The sequence below is a fragment of the Papio anubis genome, chromosome 15, assembly GCF_008728515.1.
Source record: "Papio anubis isolate 15944 chromosome 15, Panubis1.0, whole genome shotgun sequence".
NCBI classification, from domain to species: domain Eukaryota; kingdom Metazoa; phylum Chordata; class Mammalia; order Primates; family Cercopithecidae; genus Papio; species Papio anubis.
In genome coordinates, this window is record NC_044990.1 from 81681127 (window position 1) to 81703498 (window position 22372).

The 22372-nt window shown below is 36.7% G+C and overlaps 1 long non-coding RNA gene across 1 annotated transcript in view; it reads left to right on the forward strand.

Moving 5' to 3' along the window:
• Positions 1 to 2293: 2293 nt before the first annotated feature.
• LOC116270510 overlaps positions 2294 to 22372 on the forward strand; it is a 32794-nt gene continuing 12715 nt past the window's right edge. Inside the window, exons 1-2 of the long non-coding RNA XR_004178558.1 lie at positions 2294 to 5579; positions 7524 to 7651. This is a non-coding gene — a long non-coding RNA (uncharacterized LOC116270510). The remainder of the gene's footprint in view (positions 5580 to 7523; positions 7652 to 22372) is intronic.

The window sequence follows — 22372 nt, forward strand, 5'->3', positions numbered from 1 at the left end:
GTGGCCTGGAGATGGTTTAAGGGGCCATCCACATTGTACCAGCAGCACTACCCACCCCGCACACTCTTTCCTGTGTTCCTGACTCAGTTCCCAATCCTGCTCCCTTGGCAGCCACCTCTAATATGCTCTCATTTCCACTTCACACTACTTAAATTACAATTTGTTTTAAATATAAAATTTGTCACCCAATTATTTTATTTTATCCACATTGCTTTACTTTGCATTTGGTGTTCACACATATATATTATTCTCAAGTGATTGTCAAAAATTTTTTGTAAAATCTGGGATGTATCTATAATTAATTGCTTTGTATACAAATGAAACGACAGTTTTCTTAACTGATAGTCAGGAAAAGAATTGTTTTTCATAACCATGTAGCAGTATCTTCCTATTAGATATACATATTTAAAAACAAAATAGGAGAGTGAATTATATAACCAATGGTTTAATAACTATGAAGGATACATATTAGGTGTAAACAATTACATTAAGAAATTACAACTAAATTTTAAATATACATATTACACACATACATATATATATGTGTATATATATTTGAGATTTACTTTCCTATAATCACTCATATTTCTCATTCTTTTTTGAGGAGAGTGGGTATATAAAATGTAAATACATACTAATTTTTCTATTCATTACCACCCAGAAGAATTATTTCTAACTGTATTATACTAATCAGCTAATAACATGAATATGAATTCTGATGGCAGCAATACCTAATATCTAGGATATTACCAGGAGAATGGGCTAGAGGATTTGTTATGTATCTGATGGCTTGATTTAGTGACTCAACTTTCTGAACATTGAAAGTTGCCCTTATTAAAAAAAAATATTTCTTGTCTTATTCTTATGAAGTTATCACAGTGGATGTATAAGATATAGATTTTTTAATACTAAAATTTGTTCATTTATGTACTCACTTGGTCACTCACTTATGACAACTAAATTGTCCTCAGAGCTGTGGCTTGGCATTGGGAGGACCATGATGAACAGACAGAGCCTGCCCTCATCAAACTTATAATCTCACGTGGGAGCAGACATTAAGCCAAATATTCAGACAAATGAATGCAAAATTGTAACTGCTGTACATACTGAAAGAAGAACACTGCTGCTTCTCAACTGCTTAGACATAGGAAATAACATAACACATTCTGGCTTCACAGAAATGAGTCTTCTTTGTTTTACTTTGTTTTTTAAATGTTACTAGCTGGTATTATAAAACATTATTTTTTTTCTTTTCAGTCTCATATTGACAAATATCCAATCAAATATTTTGGCATTCTGACTTTAATTAATTTTAAAGATTAAAATGTTCATGCTGGCAAGAATAGAGTAGGGCATAAGAGGACAGAGAGCAGGGAGAGGCATTTCAGAATTTATCGTGATGGGAGTCCCTGAACTGTGATTATTTATAAAAACGAAGGACTTGCTTCATGATGTATTAATCCCTTGTAGGATGCACAGATTCAGCTCTCAGTGAAGCAGGCTTTGGACCAGTGATGGGCTGCTTCGTGCCCTGCTTGGTCGAGATGGAGGGGTTGAGCAGGGCTTTCTCTTAGAGCCTTGGGTGTGTGCAGAGTAACCAGCCTGTCCTGCTGCTCTGGGCTTGGACCAATTACTTTCTTATTTAAAGTAAAATATACAACAAAGTAGATAAACATATTGTATTATTTACAAGGCTTAATAATAGATTCTATGCCTGTAATCTCTCCACCAATGTAAGCACTCAATCAATACAAAATGACATTGAGTCTACGTAAGTTTCCATCCCCAGTCACATCTTTCTGCCTTTCCCTTGAGGTAACTACAACACTGAATGTTTTCTTTACTCTTCTCTTGCTTAAAAAGTTTCACTACTTATCATTCCCCCCAAACTCTAACTTAGCTCTGTTTGGTTTTGTGGGAGTCTTGTGTAGCTTTTTTCCTTTCCCTCAATACTGGTCTGTCTACCAGTCTCAGAGAACAGGTGACCTGTATTAGCCCATTTTCACACTGACGATAAAGATATACCTGAGACTGGACAATTTACAAAAGAAAGAGATCTATTGGACTTATAGTTCCACGTGACTGGGGAGGCCTCACAATCATGGCGGAATGTGAAAGGCATGTCTCACATGGCAGCAGACAAGAGAAGAGAACATGTGCAGGGAAACTCTCCTTTTTAAAACCATCTGATCTGGTGAGACTTATTTGCTATCATGAGAACAGCATGGGAAAGCCCTACCCCCATGATTAAATTACCTTCTACTGGGTCCCTCCCACAACACAGGGGAATTCAAGATGAGATTTGATGGGGACATAGCCAAACCATATCGTGACCTAAGATGATGCTAAAGCTTAGTCTTTAAAAATAGGCAGTGTGATATAGAAAAGGGAAACTGTGAGAGCCGGCTCAGCATTCTGCATAGACCCAGAACCTACAATAGTGCAGAAGTTTACAAAGCACATTGAAGGAGCAAGAGATCATAAACTTTAATATTTCAGAGGTTTGGCTGCTAAGATAATAAAAGTGATCAGCAGAATGGCTTGGTGAAACATCATGAAGGCTCTATCATTTAGACAGGCCCAGGTTTGAATCTCAGCTTTTCCCCTTAGTAGTTGGGTGACCCAGGGACCTTAATTCACCTTTCTGAACCATGATTTCCTCACTGGGGAATGGAACTGGGAATGCTTCTCTCACAGGTTGTAAAGACCTGGCACCTCGTAAGGCTTCAGTAAATATTATATTTTCCTTTCTTTGTATAATAACCACTGAAACTTAAAATTCCAGTCATTGCTTCTCTGCATTCTCCATGTATTTTATAATTTGTTACGCTTTTTATCTTGAATTTACTGTGTTTAAGTGTTTGCACCGCCAAACCACAGTATGGTAATTTTATCCAGTTTTGTCTTCTGCAAAACTTCCCCCAAATCTTAGATGTTTAGGTTACCCCGTCATTTGGCCTCTTAGCTTGGTCTTTTTTTGGCATTTTTGCTGTTTCTCAAAAATAAAATTTTAGCTTTCTCTATGTCATTAGTAACAGGCAGCTATAAGTTTTAGAGTCTGTGTACCTCAGCTAAAGCTGGACAAATAAAGCAACACGAGGAAGAACAAATGTGCCAATAGATTGATTCTGCTTCAACCAAGGGCCTACAAGGAGCCTGATCATATTCCTCTCTGCTACTCACAGCAGTCTAGAAACTGCTGTGAACCTGAACTTAGGACTATTTGGCTACATCACCTTCTACTGTGTTTTAAAAAGAACTCAGATTTAATCGTGTGACTTGCTGTGCCTCTGGTACATGTAATTGCGTGTAGTGAGCTAATATAATGACATCGTAGGTGATGGTTCAATGTGGACATTTGAGATTCAGAGGAGAATGAGGATCTGACACAAAGAAAGATTATTATTATTTCCTGCAACAAGAACCGCACGAACAGGAGAGAGAGGTGATAGCATGGTGACGTGTCAGAAAAACGTTGGCAAGAGCAAGGGACAATAAAGTTCTCCTTAATACATTTTCTTGTATGTAGTTGCACTTGTATCAGCAAATTTTCACAAAAAAATTAATAGATGATACATTTTATGGGTCAGATGTCAGTATTGATCAAAATGTTAGAAAGTGCGATACTCTTCCAGGACATATGCTATTGATTTATTTTATTGAGTTCCTACAGGTCTATTAGGGCTATTCCTTAGTGGGTGTTTTACATCTGAAAGCACAATTAAAATCCATTTATAATATCTGTTCAAATAAAACATCTGCAGGTAACAGCCACAGAATTTCCCTTCCCAAGGTAGATTTTGGTAAAGAACACAAATTTTGTATGAGTACATGTGTAACTTTGCTTACTTAGGCACCTGGGAGATGGTTTAAAATCAGTTGTCAAGTGTGAAGGTTGGAGGGAGGGTGGTGGTTTTCACATAAAGGTCAGATGAAATTGTCCTGGAAACATCAGGGATTTTAAAAAGTAGTTCTGTAAGACAGGAAGTTTTTTACACTAGATGGCCCAGGATGTATAGAAGATTCTGGGACACTGAAGGATGGTATACTTACATAAACCTACTTTATTCACAGAATTGTGTTGCTTAAAGAATAAATTAATAGATTGCAAAAACTAGAACACATAGAAGCTTAGAAAATTAAATATTCAAATCAATAACCAACTGATAGTCACATTAGGGACACTTGGGTATGATGTAAGATGCTTACAGACCATACTTGCCTTGGGGACGTGCTTCATCTAAGACATTGTAGGTGTATTAAGCCTTCATTTGTGCCCCAAGTTTCGTGTTTTCTTTGTGATGACTCTGTGCTGCATTAATGAATGCCCTTGAATATGTTATCATTAAAGTTCATAGGAAGATAAAGAAGTTTAGAAAATTGTGAACAGAATCAATAGAGGAGGAAGAAGAAACGAGTGTCTATGAAAGGGCATGGCAAGGATAAAGCATTTTTTTCCTTTTAAAAGCATCGACAAATGACAAAGTAGATGATCAATGCTCAAGCATTGATGCAATTTTTCTTCTTTATTCTCTGTCAATATTGGCGCAAGGAAAACAGGCTAACACGAGGAGTTAGAAGAACTAAGTACTAGTTCCAGCCCTTCTCCAAAAGCTTTGGTTTCCTCATTTTTTCTCATTTGTCACAGGAAATATGAGCTACATGATTTAAGATTTTTTATTGTAAAACCGATGTCTTAAACATTAGTGAAAAGTTACATATGCCCAGGCTAATAAATGATGTTAATGTGAAATAAATTATTCTGTGTCAATTGGCTTGCTGATTGATTAGATAACAATCCTTTCTACATCATGAATCAAAGCCACAGCTCCTGTAGGCCCAGGGAGTGCGCAAGGTAACAGTGGCCCTAAGGGCTTAATAATCATGAACCTGTCTGGTATGCTCACAATTTTTTTTTTCGATAAATTTCAGATGCTAGGCTATATGGTAGAAACATTGGAAGTCAGAGGAAGTCAAATAAGTCCACATTAATGATCGTCAGCTTTTAATTTATTTGAATATGGAAATTATTTTCTAAAAGATACTGAGTTGTAATAGTAAATTAAAAATATGACTAATGACATTAGTAGAATTGAGTAATAACTGATTTAGGTTTAAATCATCATCCTTGTGAGGTTTTGTAGGTTTTTTTGGTATGTTTTAACACTTACTATATAAAGCTTAGAACCACAGAGCTGTCTTTGACCTTGGTGTCCTTTGCTTTGTGTTTCAGGCCACGTTCCGTATCCCATCATTTTTTTCTTCTCCGGACTCTGCACTTCTGTCCCCTTTCTTTACTTGTCTCCTACGTCAAGCCTTTCTCACCTCAGGTCCAAATAACATGTTGCATTATTTTACTCACCATTATAGTATTTGGTGACATGATTTTACCATCCAGAAGGATGAATCACCTCCTGAAAATTGCACTTTAAAAATGAATTTCAAGGAGTTTTTTACATGGTTTGACTCAATCATTGACTAAATAGGATTTTGATTTCGTTCTTCTCTGATTATTTTACTTATGAATTGGTGCAGTTAAATTGGAATTTCTCTTCCTTGAATTGACTCAACATTGAAAGGTAAGTCAATTATTCTAATACATTTCACTTGATGCAGATGCAGGGTTATCACCATTTGCACATTTATTTGTAAAGCATGAAATCGTACATATATTAGTTATTTTGCCATATGTACTTGACTTTCTAAAGACATATTTGCCCAAAGACTTGATACAAGTGAAATAAAATCTTCTTTCAATTCAGTCAAGTGTCAAGATCATATCTAATCAAGTTTTATTTCAACAGTTGTATACTATAATGATATTCATTTCACTGATATTTTAAAATATTCGGAGAAAATATTAAGACAACGATGATACCAAAAGCTAACAATTGTTGAGAATTCCTAATAGACCAGGAACTTTATGCTCTTTATCTTTTCTAAAGCTCACAGCTCTGTGAAGTGGTATTTATTACTATCCTAATTTTCAGTTGATGATTTGAGACTTGATAAGTAAAGAAACTTGCATAAGATCACATAAGTACTAAGGGAGAAAGAAAAATTTGAAACCAGCTACCCGTACCACAGGTTCTGAAACCAGTCCCCCACTTTTGCTCCTCAAAATTTGATCCGAGGACCAACAGCAGCAGCAGTATCTGGGTGCTTCTCGGTAGTCCAGAATCTCAGGTAGAGTGACAGATTCGTGGTGGTGGTTTGCTAAGAATATACCCAGTTTTAGCAAGAAAAGTCCTTTGTCCCAGGTAACTCTTCAGTTTCAGACAAGCCCAGATGGTTTGGCCCCCTAATCACAGTTCCTGTCTCTGAACTACTAAATCAGAACCTGCATTTTAAATATCCCCAGGTGACTAATATGCATATAATAAGTGAGAAGAATTGTTTTTTAAAAATTTCACTTGTTTAATGAATATTTTCTAAAAAGATTTCTAGAGAAAATCTTGAAACCAGCTTTCATTCTTTGCATTAACAACACCTGAATTGACCTAGTTGCACACCATGCTCATATGCATTAAATTCAGATTTGTGTATAGAAATTTACTTCTGCAGAAAAAATGGTCTTAAGGAAGTGACATTAAACTACTTAAGTTATCCTGATTTGAGCTTGCAATGCTGCAGAAACTATACAAATATTAAAAGGCTATAGAAATATTTTCTCTCTAGGAAGAAGGATATAGGCTGTCAAATATTGTAATTTCAACTGAAAAGTGACATATCGATGTATTGATGCAGTACAGAACATATCTGACATCTGTATTGCCAATCTTGGTTTGTATTCTCAGTGGATTAGGAAGCTGTATCACTTTATTAGTGGAGGGTACACTTGTCATACCCCGGTTTAAGTGGTATGGCTTGTTTAATAAGCCTTTCATATTTTACTTACATACTTTTATGCCTAGGATTTTGCAGACAAAATTCTCCCAGCATGTGAGATCTCCGGGGACGTGTCTAGAATATTGAGAAAGTTGGCAATGACTGTTTTTGTCTTATAGCATAAATTAAAAACAGTTAGATCTGGAATAGACCCTGAGGAAAATATAGTCCATTTATTTTATGAATAAGGAAATTGAGACCCGTCAGAGTTAAATAACTTTCTGTGGACATCCAGCAAGTTCATAGGACAAACAGGCCCAGAATTGAGTGTGATTGAGAGCAAACCTGATGTTATTTGGTTTACCTTGAGTGTTTCTCATGTTACTTAAAATATAAATAGTTGTTACCCTGAAAGAAAATGTTAGACTCTTCTTGAAAAATTATATGATTGCAGATATCTATTTAAATGAAGGTAGAAAATGACACTAAAGAGAGACAGAATGACGGTTTACTCTAATTTGCTCCCCTTTCCACCCAAGGTCAAGGTAGCATAGAACCAGTCTGCCATATGTAGCTCAAGTTCAAAGAGTTACATTTCATATTTGATTTAATTTTTTGTCTTAGTTCATTGGGGCTGCTATAACAAAATGCCATTTATTGGATAGCTTATAACATTACAAATTTATTTATTGCAGTTCTAGAGGCTGGAAAGTCTGTGATCAAGTTGCAGGCAGATTTAGTGTCTGGTGATTTCATCGCGCCATCTCACTGCATGCTCACATGGTGGAAGAGGCAAGGCAACTGTCTGGGGTCTGTTTTATAAGTGAACTAATCCCATTATGAGGACAACCTCATCACTTCCTAAAAGGCGTATCTCTTAATACCATCCCTTTAAGGGTGAGGATTTCAATATGTGAATTTGGGGAGGACACAAATGTTGAAACCAGACCATTTTTTAACCTTTGAAAAAGTAATTAACTCTTCTGTATCTTAATTTTCTTATCTGCAAAGTAGTTTCCAAAGCAGTTCTCTCCTGATTAAAATGATTATTAGAGGGAAGACATGGTCACCATGTGCTTAATGCATGACACTACAAAGTGGGGATATCAAGGGAGACTTCTTAGGATCATGTAAATTTTCCCCTCAGAGACGAGGAGAAAGGAGAGGGTAAGATGGAGGGTCTGAGTCTTAAGAGGAGAACAGTAAGAGTGAGATATGGAAAAAGAAACCATAATCAATATTTTGTTTCACTTTTCTATTGATGTTATTATGATTTCTTTTAGTGTTAGACATACTATTTTTTACTATTTCTTACCACTTCTAAATGTACAGTTCAGTAGTAATAAGTACATTTGTATTCTTTTTTCCTCTGTCATCCCTCCACCACGCCACCCTTCCCAAACTTTGGTAATCACCATTCTACTCTTTATCTTCATGAGATCCAGTTTCTTGGCTCCCACATATGAGTGAGAACATGAGATATTTGTCTTCCTGTGCCTGGCTTATTTCACTTAATCTAATGACCTCCAGTTCTATCCACATTGCTGCAAATAACATGTTTCACTTTTTTCCCTATGGTCAAATAGTTTTCTATTATATATATATATAGGGAAAATACTTTAGGACATTGGTCTAGGCAAAAGCACAAAAATAGACAAATGGGACTATATTCAGTACAATAGTTTATGTTATATATATGATGTGGCATATATATTCCACATTAAATACAAAAAGCAAAAGAGCTAGAGGCATTATACCACCTGACTTCAAACTGTACTAAAAGGTGCCTATTATAACCAAAATAGCACGGTTTTGGTATACAACAGAAACACAGACCAACGAAACAGAAGAAAATCCTGAAATCCGTGTATTTGTACCCAACTAATTTTTGACGAAGATGCTGAGAACATATACTGGGGACAGAACACCATTATTTCACGTGTGTGTATGTGTGTATGTGTGTGCGTATGTGCTATGATAAAACATGTGCTAAAACATAGCACGATTGCTAGTATCTCTTTGATATACTGATTTCTTATCCTTCAGGTAAATACCCAGAAGTGGTACTGCTGGATTGTATGGTAGTGCTATAGTTCTTTGAGTAATAGCCATACTGTTCTCAATAGTAGTTGTACTAATTTACATTCCCACAAAACTGTATAAGATATTCCTTTTCTCTGCATCCTTATTTTAGTAATAGCCATTCTAACAGATGTAAGCTGATAGCTAACTGTGGTTTTGATTTGTATTTCCCTGATGATTAGTGGTGTTGAACATTTTTTCATACATCTGTTGGCTATTTGTATGTCTTCTCTTGAGAAATGTCTATTCATATCCTTTGCCCACTTTTCAATGGGGTTATTTGTATTTCTAACTGATGAGTTATTTGAGTTCCTTGTATATTACTGAATATTATGCTTTTTTGGAATAATAGTTTGCAAATATTTTTTCTCGTTCATCAGGTTTTCCTTCCAGTTTGTGGATTGTTTTCTTTGCTGCGCAGAAACTGTTTAGTTGAATATAGGCCCATTTGTCTATTTTTGGTTTAGTTGTCTGTGTTTTTACCTAGACCGATGTCCTGAAGTATTTTCCCCATGTTTTTCTCTAGAAATTTTGCAGTTTCAGGCCTGTCATGTAAGTATTTCAGCTATCTTATGTTCCTTTTTGTATACAGCAAGAGATAGGGGTCCAGTTTTGTTATTCTGCATATGGATGTCCAATTTTCCCAGCACCGTTTATTGAAATGAGTGTCCGCTCCCCAGTGTATGTTCTTGGCACATTTGACAAAAATTAGTTGGGTACAAATAGGCTTATTTCTAGATTTTCTTCTGTTTCATGGGTCTATGTTTTGTTTTTTATAGGAATACCATGCTATTTTGGTTATGATATCCTTGTAGTATAGTTTGAAGTTAGGTGGTGTGATGACTCCAGATTTTTTGCTTTTTTTTTTTCCTTGCTCAGAATTGTTTTAAGTATTTGGGTTCTTTGTTGGTTCCATACAAATTTTAGGCTTGTTTTTTCTAACTCTATGAAAAAGCAATGTTGGTATTTTGGTAGGGATTACATTAAATCTGTAGATTGCTATGGGAAGTATGATTATTTTAAAAATATTGACTCTTCTGATCCATGAGCATGGTATGTCTTTCCATTTGTTTGTGTCATCTTTAATTGCTTTCATCAGCACATTATGGCTTCCTTGCAGAGATCTTCCACCTTCTTGGTTAAATTTATTTCTAGATGTATTAGTCTGTTTTCATGCTGCTGATAAAGACATACTCAAGACTGGGAAGAAAAAGAGATTTATTTGGACTTACACTTCCACATGGCTGGGGAGGCCTCAGAATCATGGTTGGACATGAAAGGCACTTCTTGTATGGTGGCAACAAGAGAAAATGAGGAAGAAGCAAAAGTGGAAACCCCTGATAAACCCATCAACTCTCATGAGACTTATTCACTATCATGAGAATAGCATGGGAAAGACCAGCCCCCATGATTCAATTACCTCCCCCTGGGTCCCTCCCACAACATGTGGGAATTCTGAGATATACAACTCAAGTTGAGATTTGGGTGGGGACACAGCCAAACCATATCACTGGGTATTGTTTAATAGCTTTTGTAAATGGGATTGCCGTCTTGATTTTTTTTCTTGGCTAGTTTATTATCGGTATACAGAAATGCTACTGATTTTTATATGTTGATTTTGTATCCTACAACTTTAACAAATTTATTTATCAGATCTAAGAGTTTTTTGGTGACATCTTTAGGATTCTCTACATATTAGATCTTATCGTAAACAAGAGGCACAATTTAATTTCCTCTTTTCCAATGTGGAAAGCTTTTCTTTTTCTTTCCTGATGGCTGTGGCTAGGGCTTCCAGTAGTATGTTACATATAAGTGGTGAGAGTGGACATCTTGTCTTATTCTAGTTTTCATTCCATAACATTAAGTTTAATGTTAGCTGTGGGTTTGTCACCCATGCGTTTCATTATTTTGAGGTATGTTCTTTCTATGCCTATGTTCTTTCTGTGCATTTTTATCATGAAGAAATATTGAATTTTATAAAATCCTTTCTGTGTCAATTAAGAATTTCATATAGTTTTTGTCCTTCATTCTATGATGTTGTGTGTCATGCTTATTGATTTGTGTATGTTGGATTATTACATCCCTGGGAAAATTTTCACTTGATCGTGATGTATTATTATTTTTCTTGATGTGCTGTCAGATTTAGTTTGCTAGTACTTTGTTGAAGATTTTTGTGTCTATGTTCATAAGCAATATTTCTCTGTAGTTTTCTTTGTGTTTCCTTAGCTGGTGGTTATCAGGGTAATGCTGATCTCATAGAATGCATTAGGAAGAATTCCCTCCTCTTTAGTTTTTTGAAATGGTTTGATAAGAATTGGTGTTAGTCATTCTTTGAATGATTGATAAAATTTGGCATTGAAGCCATCTAGTTCTGGACTTTTTTTGTTGGAATACTTTTTATTAATGTTTTGATCTTGTTACTTGGTCTGTTCAGGTTTTCTATTCCTTCTTGATTTATCTTGATAGGTTGTATGTTTCCAGGAATTTATCAATTTTCTTTAGATTTTCCAGTTTGTTAGTGTATACTTGTTCATAATAGTCTTGGATAATCTTTTGTATTTCTGTGGTATTGATTGAAATGTTTTCTCTTTTCTGGTTTTGTTTATTTGGATTTTCTCTCTTTTTTACATCGTTAATCTAGCAAGTGGTTTATTTATGAATCTTTTCAGAAAACAAGTTTTTCTTTAATACTTTGTATTTTGTTAGTCTCTATTTTATTTAGTTCCTCTCTGGTTTTTGTTATTTTTCCCTTGTACTAATTTTGTGTTTAGTTTGCTCTTGGTTTTTTAGTTCCTTGAGGTGCATCATTATTTGAAATCTTTCTACTCTTTTAATGTAGGCACTTATTGCTATAAACCTCCCTCTTAGCACTACTTTTATTATATACAATAGGTTTTTGTATGGTGTATTTTCATTCTCATTTGTTTCAATTTTTTAAATAAAATTTTTTCATAATTTTTTTCTTTGACCCTGTGGTCACTTAGGAGCAGGTTGTTCAGTAATAGTTGTAGACTTTGACACCCCATTCTCAGCATTAAACAGATTACTGAGACAGAAAATTAAGAAAGAAACATTGGATTTAAACTGTACATTAGACTAAATAGATTTAACAGATATTTACAGAACATTTATCCAATGTCTACAGAATGCACATCATTCCCATTAGCACATGTAACATACTCCAGGATGGACCACATATTAAGTCACAAAATAAGTCTCAACAAATTTTTTCAAAATTAACATTGTATCAGATATCTTCTCAAACCACAGTGAAATAAAATTAAACCAATGGCAAGAGGAACTTTGAAAACTGTACAAATCTTGAAATCTTTTTACTTTTTTGATGTAGGCACTTATTGCTATAAAGTGCCCTGTTAGCACTACTTGTATTATATCCTATAGGTTTTTGTATATTCTATATTCATTTTCATTTGTTTCAGTTTTTTAAAAACTTTTTCTCTTAATTTCTCCTTTGACTGAATGATCATTTAGGAGCAGTTTTTTAAATTTCCATGGATTTGTAGAGTTTTCAAAGTTCTTCTTGGTGTTGGTTTCTAATTTTATTTCATTGTGGTTTGAAAAGATACTTGACATGTCAATTTTGAAAAAATTTGTCAAGACTTATTTTGTGACCTAATATGTGGTCCATCCTGGAGAATGTTACATGTGCTGATGAGAATGATGTGCATTATGTAGACACTGGATAGATGTTCTGTAAGTATCTGTTAAATCAATTTAGCCTAAAGTGCAGTTTAAATCCATTTTTTCTTCTTAATTTCCTGTCTCAGTAATCTGTTTAATACTGAGAGTATGGTGTCAAAGTCTACAACTATTACTGAACTGGAGTTTGTCTCTTTCTTGAAATCTAATAATATTTGCTTTATATAGCTGGATGCCCAAGTGGTGGGTACATATATATTAATATTTGTTATAACCTTTTGCTGACTTGATCCCTGTATCATTATATAATGAGCTTTTTCCCCTCTTTTTGCTGTTTTTGAGTTAAAGTCTGTTTTATCTGATACAACTACTCCTGTTTATTTCTGGTTTCCATTTGCATAAAATACATTTTCCCTTCCCTTTACTTTCAGCCTGTATGTATCTTCAGAGGTGAAATACGTTTCTGGTAGGCAGCATACAGTGAGGTAATGTTTACTTTATTTTATATATATATTTTTTGTATCCATTCAGCCACTCTATATATTTTAAGTGGAAAGTTTAATCTGTTTATATTCAAGTCTATTATTGATATGTGAGGTGCTTGTGATTTTATCAAATGATTTCGAATTGTTTTATAATCTTTTCTTTCTTTCTCTCTTACTGTTTATCATTGTGGTTTAGTGGTTTTCTGCAGTGGTAATATTTGAAACTTCTCCTGTTTGTGTATTTTCTCTAGTACTGGATTTTATATTTTCATGTGTTTTCATAATGGAAGATATCTTTTTTATTTTTTTTGCTTCCAGGTATAGGACTCCCTTAAGCATTTCTTGTAGAGCTGATGTAGTGATGATGAATTCCTCAGCTTTTGTTTGACAGGGAAAGACTTTATTTTTTTCTTCATTTATGAAGGATAATTTCCCAGGCCAAATATTCTTTGGATGGCACTTTTTTTTTTTCTTTTAGTACTTTGAAACTAACATCTCATTCTCTCTGGCTGATAAAGTTTCTACTGAGAAGTCCGCTACCGTAGTCTGATTGGGGAATCCTTATAAGCAATTAGACCCTTTTCCCTTACTGTTTTTCGTATTTTCTTTTTGTCATTGACTTTTGACAGTTTGACTATAATGTGCTGTGGAGATATTTTTGCAATGTGTCTGGGGATCTCTGAGGCTCTTTTATTTAAATGTCTAAATATCTTGCTAGAGTTGGGAACTTTCATTTATTATTTCATTAAGTAGGTTTTCTAAACCTTTTGTTTTCTCTTTTCCTTCTGAGACTCTAAAAATTCAAATATTTTGTTGCCTTATGTTCTTTCATATGTCATGCAGTCTTTGTTCACTGTTTTAAATTTATCTTTTCTTTATTTTTGCCTGACTGGGCTATTTAAAAAGAATTGCCTTCGAGTTAAGAGATTCTTCTGTTTAGTGTATTATTGAAGCTTTCAAATGTGTTTTCTGTTTCATTTAATGAATTATTCAGCTCCAGAATTACTTTTTGGTTCTTTTTTATGACACCTATCTCTTTGGTAGATTTTTCATTCATATTCCAAATTGTTTCTGTTTTCTTTATATTGTTTTTCAGGACTATTTATATGTCACTGAGTTTCTTTTAAATTGATACTTTGAATTTATTTTCTGGGATATCATAATTTTTAAATTGAGATCTGTTGCTGGAGAGTTACTGTGTCCCTTTGGAGGTGTCCTATTTACTTGCTTTGTCGTATTTTCTATGTTTTTACTTTAATACATACACATCTGAAGTAATAGTAGCTTATTGAAATTATTTGAACTTGCTTTTGTAGGGGAGGAAACTTTCCTGAAGATGTATTTATGGTGTTGGCTGAATAGAGAACTTCGGCCTTGATTCTGAGTGTGTGCCGTAGTGTAGTCTCTGTATGATTTCCTCAGCTCTAACAGCTCAGTGATGTCTGTATTTTCCTCAGTGGTAATGAAGTGGTCATTAGTGGAAAATGTGGTGAAGTTTTGCTGTGACTTGGGGTGCCAAGTGGCCAGTTTTTGGGCATCAGTGGTAGCAGCAGTGGGCTGAGTATACTTGTCCGTGGACCCTGGGGTTGGCATACATTGGCACCTGTATTAGTTCATTTTCACGTTGCTGATAAAGACATACCTGAGACTAGGTAATTTACATACACAAAAAAAGAGGTTGAATTTGACTCACAGTTCCACATGGCTGGGGAGGCCTCAAAATCAAGGCAGAAGGTGAAAAGCATGTTTTACATCACAGCAGTCAAGAGAAAGAATGAAATATCAAGCAAAACGGGTTTCCCCTTATTAAACCATCAGGTTTCCTGAGACTTACTCACTACCATGAGAACAGTATGAGAGAAACTACCCCATGATTCCATTATCTCCCACCGGGGGCCTCCTACAACATGTTGGAATTATGGGAGTACAATTCAAGGTGAGATTTGGGTGGGGACTCGGAGTCAAACCATATCAGCACCAGCGTTAGCAGATTCAGGCAGGCCAGATCGTAGGCCTCTAGGTGGCTTGCTCTATGCTGGTAGTGGCAACAGTGGGCCTGGCAGGTGGGCAACTTCTCCAGTCCCTGGACATTTAGCATGGTATGGTTTATGGTCGTAGCTATTTAGGTCTTGGGGAGTGTGTGGGGACCTAGCATGAGCTCCCTCCTTCAATCAGTGCCATTGCACAGTTTTCAGACAGCTCTCTCTGTTAATTTGAGAGCCTGTGAGGCTTGAAGGGCTTTCCTTTGGCTAGGATAGCAGGAGTTTACAGTGGGAATGTGGAATGCTGGGGGTCTCCCACATACCCTTTCCCCATGTTGAGGAATCTGTCTCCAAGCTCCCTGCTGATTCTGGCCAAGCAGGCTGCCTCACTTTCCTCTCCTTCCTTGCTTTAGGTGTTTCCCATCATTTTTCTGCCAAATTCCACAGTTCTTTCTGAAGTGTGATTATCTGTTCACTACTCTAGAGAATGGCAGCTGTTTACCAGTCATAGAGTATTGCTGCCATTGCCTTTATATTTATCTAAAAATCAGATTTTTTTCCTTTCATCTATGTATTCAACAACAATGACTGAGCTCTCACTTTATTCAACGCATGATTTTAAGGACATTTCAAGGCAGATTTGATATTAATAGGAATTACCAAGGGAGGTAAGGCTTTGAGTTGGTTTCATTTATCTGGCTACTAGGAAAAGAAAGTTACACTGATGTAGATTTTTTCATAATCCTTTCCTATTCTGCCATAACATAGCGACCACGGGCGTCTCTGAGCACAGCCAGGATTAGAACCTGCAATCTTTCCTTTCACCACCAGGCTGGTGGATGCCTTAAGAGTCCCCTTCAAATGTTATTATGAAAAGCCATGGGAAGATGGAGTGTGAAACTTGTGAAGTCCCTGCTGTGCCACACATACACATGAGAAAATCCATCTAAGAGTTATCTCCATTTCTGGGCATTACTAGATTAATATTCTGAGAAGAACTTTGCTGCATGACAGGAAATGATGGCCCCAGCAGGGATTGTCATGATGAAAGTTACGTATGACATAAAGTATCTAGAGTCTTTCTGTGGAAGAGCACAGATAATATCCCTGCCATATGCCATGAGAATTCACTTAGAGGAGAAGATACACAACAAACTAAATTGGGGAAAAATTATTCCCCACCAAGAAAAAAAACAAATTGTTGAAATAGTGGCTTAAGAATTCAGGAACTTCTTAAAGGTGGCAGTTTGCTTTGGAAGGAGGAAATTTAAAGAAAGATAAACAATCCCAGGGTGAGGTGGGTGATTGAAGGTGAAAAGAACACAATGTCAATGGTGGGAGAAATATTTGGGAAAGACAGAAAGGGATGAAAACAAAGCAAGACTATTTAGAAGCGAAATCAGTACTTGCAGCTGGGGAAAAGTCTTTAGAGGTACACAAGGGACAGAGAAATTACCTGAATAACAGATTAAGGAACAAATGAGAAAAGTCTGCTTTCAGAGCACCAAGATAATGGGAACTGAGGCTGAAGATAAACCTGAGGAATGGCTGGTGCAGAACCTGATGCCCCGGTTGCTGTTGGTGCTTGCATCCCTAGCATTGTTTATCTTACAAAACTGTTAGTTAAAAGAAGTTACTAGCAAAGGTTTTTGTTGTAATTCTTAAGAGGATACTGTCTACTGTCAATTGATTTTACAGCCTTAATTCAGGATACTTGATGGGAAAAAACAGGTAAGCTTTTGGTGAAAGCAGTTTGCTAGATAAATTACTGCTTGGGTTTTGTTTTTAATTTTAAGTATAGGTGCTTTAAACAAATGCTTTCAGTTAGACACAAAAAAAGTAATTTCCAAAGAAGCACAGGTTAGATCCAGATACGATAATGATGCATATAAATCACTCTAGGGAGGTTTAGTCATCTTTGCATACTCCAGTTCTGTCTGGCAAATAGTAATTGCTCAGAAAATGTTACTGTTAATAATAGGCTGTTAGGAGTTTCATAATTCTGTTTTCAGTATTAATGAAAGGAGAGAAATATAAGATTTGTGAGCTATATGCTGCACACCCTGATGGAGAAAATATTTTTTCTTCTCTTTTTTTTTTTTCTTTTGGCCTTACAAGTATAGTCACATATGCATTGATATACTACCATTGCCTCTCTATTAGTCTAAAATTCAGATTTTTTTCTTTCATCTACGTATTCAACAACAATGACTGAGCTCTCACTTTATTCAAGGCACGATTTTAGGCACATTTCAGTGAGCCTGACCTCATCATTGTAAGTAATGAGAGAAGAATGAATTGAGGAATTTAAGGCCCTCACTCTATGGACAGGCTGTAAAAGCTGTGCCAGTCCGTTTATGAAGACTGCAGACACAAGAGTGAGTTGACAAATTGGTAGAGTCATCCTGGCTGTTCCAAAATTCCCAGGAGGGGAAATTTGTGGTAACAGATTGTGGTAAGCAAAGGATGACAAATATTGATGCTAGTAGTACATCTTATGATATTTAGTTACAAAACATTTTTGTATGTATGTACTTTAACGTTTGCAAGAATAGGGATAATTGCGGGCAGTTATGGCCATCTTCCCTTTGTAGTGGTAGAGAACATTTAAATGAGATGTCTAACATCAATCACGTGAATAGTAAGAGGTAGAGCTTGGAGTTGAACCCAAGGCCCTTGACGGCAAGCCCAAATATATTAACCCTCCCAGTGATGTGTTCATCTTAAAAATTGTGGTGCACAGTGCGTAACCATTTAGATATTAGTCCTAAGTGGGAAGAATTCCGACTAGCTGGTTGAGAGGAGAATTTTGTGGTGGAGAACCATAATTTTGTGGTACCAGCCACAATTAAAATTGAGTTCACATGACCCTCAATATTAGAAGGGAAACAAGGAGAGAAAAGAAAAAAAAGGTGGATAGATGTGTCAGTATATCTGAATTGGGGTCATTTGACAGGGCAGAATATTTGGTTTCTGAATATATTATAATTTGATTTGATAAAAAATTAGATTGCCCGAAGAATCTATGAGGTGTGGGAAAATGTGATTGTTGTTTAACTAAAAATAGTGTAATCCAAAGATGATATAGTTCAGATGAGTTAGGGTGCAAATTATTAACAAACATAAAAGTAACAGATTTAAAAGTAATGTTCTGGAGAGTATAATGGTGTAAGCATATTGGCAAAGCCATTTATCATTATTAAAGTAATAAGTGGACTAGTTACTATTAGTAACTAATAAGTAACTAATAAGTTACTTATTAAAGTAACTAATAAGATGACAGAAGAGGTCAATTTCTGCTTTCAAGGTCATGAATATATATAGAATATATTCAGAGTTTAATATCAGTAAATATGTCGGGAGAATAATTTGTCTGGGGAAGAAAGAATTAGAATGGGAAAGGTCCCATTACAATCCTAGCCATATTCAGAGCCAGTCCCAACGAAGAAAATAATGCATGGGTCAGGATAAAAAAACATTTTCAAAGAAAGTACATCTACAGGGAAATACGAAGAAGGGATAACTGCCCTTGCTTAGGGGCAAATATAACATGATTAGATCAATTAGAAATTTCATTACTGCTCAGGAATGGCTTTGGGAAGTAAGCCCGGGGAATGCCTGGGAAACCTCACAGTCTACTTCATCCTCCTCTCCAGGTTACACACATGGGAGGAAGACAAGCCAGTTCTTCACAATAAGCATTCTCCTCCTGCTTTGAAGGCAGGTGGCTGTGTGTTTCCACTCACAGGCTTGCAGGGGTCGCACCACAGTTCCTTTCATGAGACGATTCTAGTCGTTCCTGCGCTCAGCAAATCCATGCACCAGGGAGAGCTTCACCTCCCCTGTCCCTGCTCCATGAAGATGGGATTTCTACACACTTTGTATTTCTAGGAGCTCATCTTCTCTCCTATTCTCAGCGGGAGAGAGGATTAGGCTCACATGTAAATTTGAAAACTCAGCTCATTTTCTAATAAGTTCAAGTTTTATGATTTAAAAAACTTTTATCAGTAAATAAAGGTCACCCATCTGGCAGCAATGTGTCTATTTGGCTCAGCTTTGGTTTTCTACACTACGTTATAAAAATATTACAGTCTAGTATGACATTAGCAAAGTGTGACATCTGGGCTTATACAAAATATAGGAGTTGGCAGAGGGACTAATTTCTCTTCTGAAAAAATGCCATGGCTGATAGGGACTGAGGACAACACAGTGACTGAGAATCCAGCCCTGGACATTGCTGTAATTCAGCCAGACTTGCCTGTGAGCTTAGCAGCATCCTCCACAATGTCTGCCTGGAAGCGGGGAAGGGGCCTAATTACCCAAGAGGATAACGTTGATGGATTGCTACGGGCCTTTGAGAATAGAAGCTATTTTAGCGCAACAGAAAAATTTTCTCTACCTGCAGTGCTAGGTGGTCATGCGTTCAAGAATTAAATGAGACTGCTTCAGAAAATACTAGAGGTATGGCAGTAATAAAGCTGGCAGCTTTTCAGTGGGTTTAGCTGTTAGAGCATTTACTTTGGGGGTTGAAAAATGTATAATTAAATTTTGGCGTTGCTTTTAGGTGGTAATGATTTTTATTAAATTCTTTTTTGTATGAATCCCTTTATGAGTTCAAGACAAATGCCATGTTTATTTTTTTCCCTCTAGGCTCTCTGGGTTTATTTTAATACACTGTAATCTAAAAGATACTGAGTCACTGACAAAAAGAATACATGGATCCAGACAGGGCCATTGTGCAATCTCAGAAGCTGATTTATTTTATTTTATTTTATTTATTTATTTATTTTTTAAAGAAAAGAGAGCAGATCACATTTAAAGAAAATTTATTTCCTCATCTGTTAACATTCAATTTTTGTGAAGATTCAGGCACTATTAATGGCCAGTGGAACTTCCATAAGTCGGAAATTGCAGTAGCAGTTTTTTCACAGGGGTAAAAAAATCCCTAAGCTTGAAAGAAGTTTGGATATCAAAAGCTGTAATGCCCATTTAGGGGAAATTAGGGTGAATATTGTTGAATTAGTCATCCAAATGATGAAAACCATCCACTCCGATGCTTTCATGAAGCTCTGCATCATGGTAACAGGGAATAGATTTTTGTGACTTGCGCAGGGAGCGCGGTATTTCCATTTTCTTTCTTTCTTTCTTTCTTTTTTTTTTAGGTAAGTGGTGATGGTCAAGATTAAATGCCATAAGCTTCCTTCTGCCTTATCTGTGTTCTCTGTGCTCACCCATCCTTATTCAATGTTGCATTAGCAAATTGCTGCGAGTCTCATCTGCCTTCCTTGGAGCACCTTTCTCAAGGGAATATGCAGGCAGGTTATCTGGGAGGAAGAGAGCAGAGTGCTTCCTCCCTTGTCGGGAGCCCAGCTCAGAATGGACAGAAAATACAGGCTTCTGCATTGTCATTTTTCACATGAGGAAGTCACTGCACGGAGAGGTTAACAGAACTACCAGGATCAATGAGGCAATAGGGGAACCCAGCCTGGAGGGCAGTTCCCCGGTCTCCTCCCCATTAGCTCTTCCTGGCAAATTAACTGCCACCCACACCACTGGGCTTTATCATTCATTACTTTCCTCAGACTCGGAATAATTTCCATTCCAGTAGTCTAGAGAATGACTGTATGCTTCTGGAATTTATGGGCATGATCACAGGGGTCAGGAAGGGATCCAGGCACCAGGGTGGTTTATACTCTCCTTTAGTAGTTTTACAGAATTTGTGCCACAAAGAGCCTCCTAACCCCGCAGCCACTTTGTTATTACAGAGATGCAGCACTTTCTGCTACCGACTTGGGAAACTGGGATTTAATGAGAGCACCTTTGGCAGTGGGACTTTCCTGCCCTCCCTTAGATGTGGCTGCTCTTCTCATTGTTCTTCTGCACTTAATATTTTCCTTCTTTCCTCAGGGGATACTCAGAATGAAAGAAGAGGGTGACATACTCTCTGGGGTTGAAGTAGAAGGGCATCCCAAGAGCAGCCAGTAGGGCGCACGGAGATTCCTTTGAAACTGACCTGTGACTGCCCTTCGAGAGTGCATTTCTGTTTCTTTTGCCCTCGATCCCAGGCTTCTGGAAGCTGTGTGTATTGCTGCTCTGTTAGCAGGCCAGCTCTGGGCTACCCGCCTCAGTCCCTAAGCCAGTCTGGACGAAGGGTTGGCTTATACGAATAGTCTTTCTACTTCATCTAAGGCTGTGGGGTTTGAACTTGAGATATGTTATCAAACTGGGAGTGGAGTCAGTGGTTTACAAGTCATAGCACTGTATACTACCAATAACATACACACAAAGGCAGTATCTCCCTCTCTTTTCTTTTTATTGAGGCTTAATTTGCACATCCTACACATGATTATTTTAAAGTATGTAATTTAGTAGTTTTTTTTAAAATTTATTATTATTATTATACTTTAAGTTGTAGGGTGCATGTGCATAACGTGCAGGTTTGTTACATATGTATACTTGTGCCATGTTGGTCTGCTGCACCCATCAACTCGTCATTTACATCAGGTATAACTCCCAATGCAATCCCTCCCCCCTCCCCCCTCCCCATGATAGGCCCCGGTGTGTGATGTTCCCCTTCCCGAGTCCAAGTGATCTCATTGTTCAGTTCCCACCTATGAGTGAGAACATGTGGTGTTTGGTTTTCTGTTCTTGTGATAGTTTGCTAAGAATGATGGTTTCCAGCTGCATCCATGTCCCTACAAAGGACACAAACTCATCCTTTTTTATGGCTGCATAGTATTCCATGGTGTATATGTGCCACATTTTCTTAATCCAGTCTGTCACTGATGGACATTTGGGTTGATTGCAAGTCTTTGCTATTGTGAATAGTGCCGCAATAAACATACGTGTGCATGTGTCTTTATAGCAGCATAATTTATAATCCTTTGGGTATATACCCAGTAATGGGATGGCTGGGTCATATGGTACATCTAGTTCTAGATCCTTGAGGAATCGCCATACTGTTTTCCATAATGGTTGAACTAGTTTACAATCCCACCAACAGTGTAAAAGTGTTCCTATTTCTCCACATCCTCTCCAGCACCTGTTGTTTCCTGACTTTTTAATGATCGCCATTCTAACTGGTGTGAGATGGTATCTCATTGTGGTTTTGATTTGCATTTCTCTGATGGCCAGTGATGATAAGCATTTTTTCATGTGTCTGTTGGCTGTATGAATGTCTTCTTTTGTGAAATGTCTGTACATTTACAAGGTTGATCTACCGTCACCAAACCAGAAAGTTTTTATCACTTGGCAAAGAAATCCCATAGCCATTAAATGTCACTCCCTGTTCCCCTTCATCCTATTCTCCTGGCAACCACTAATCTGCCTTCTGTC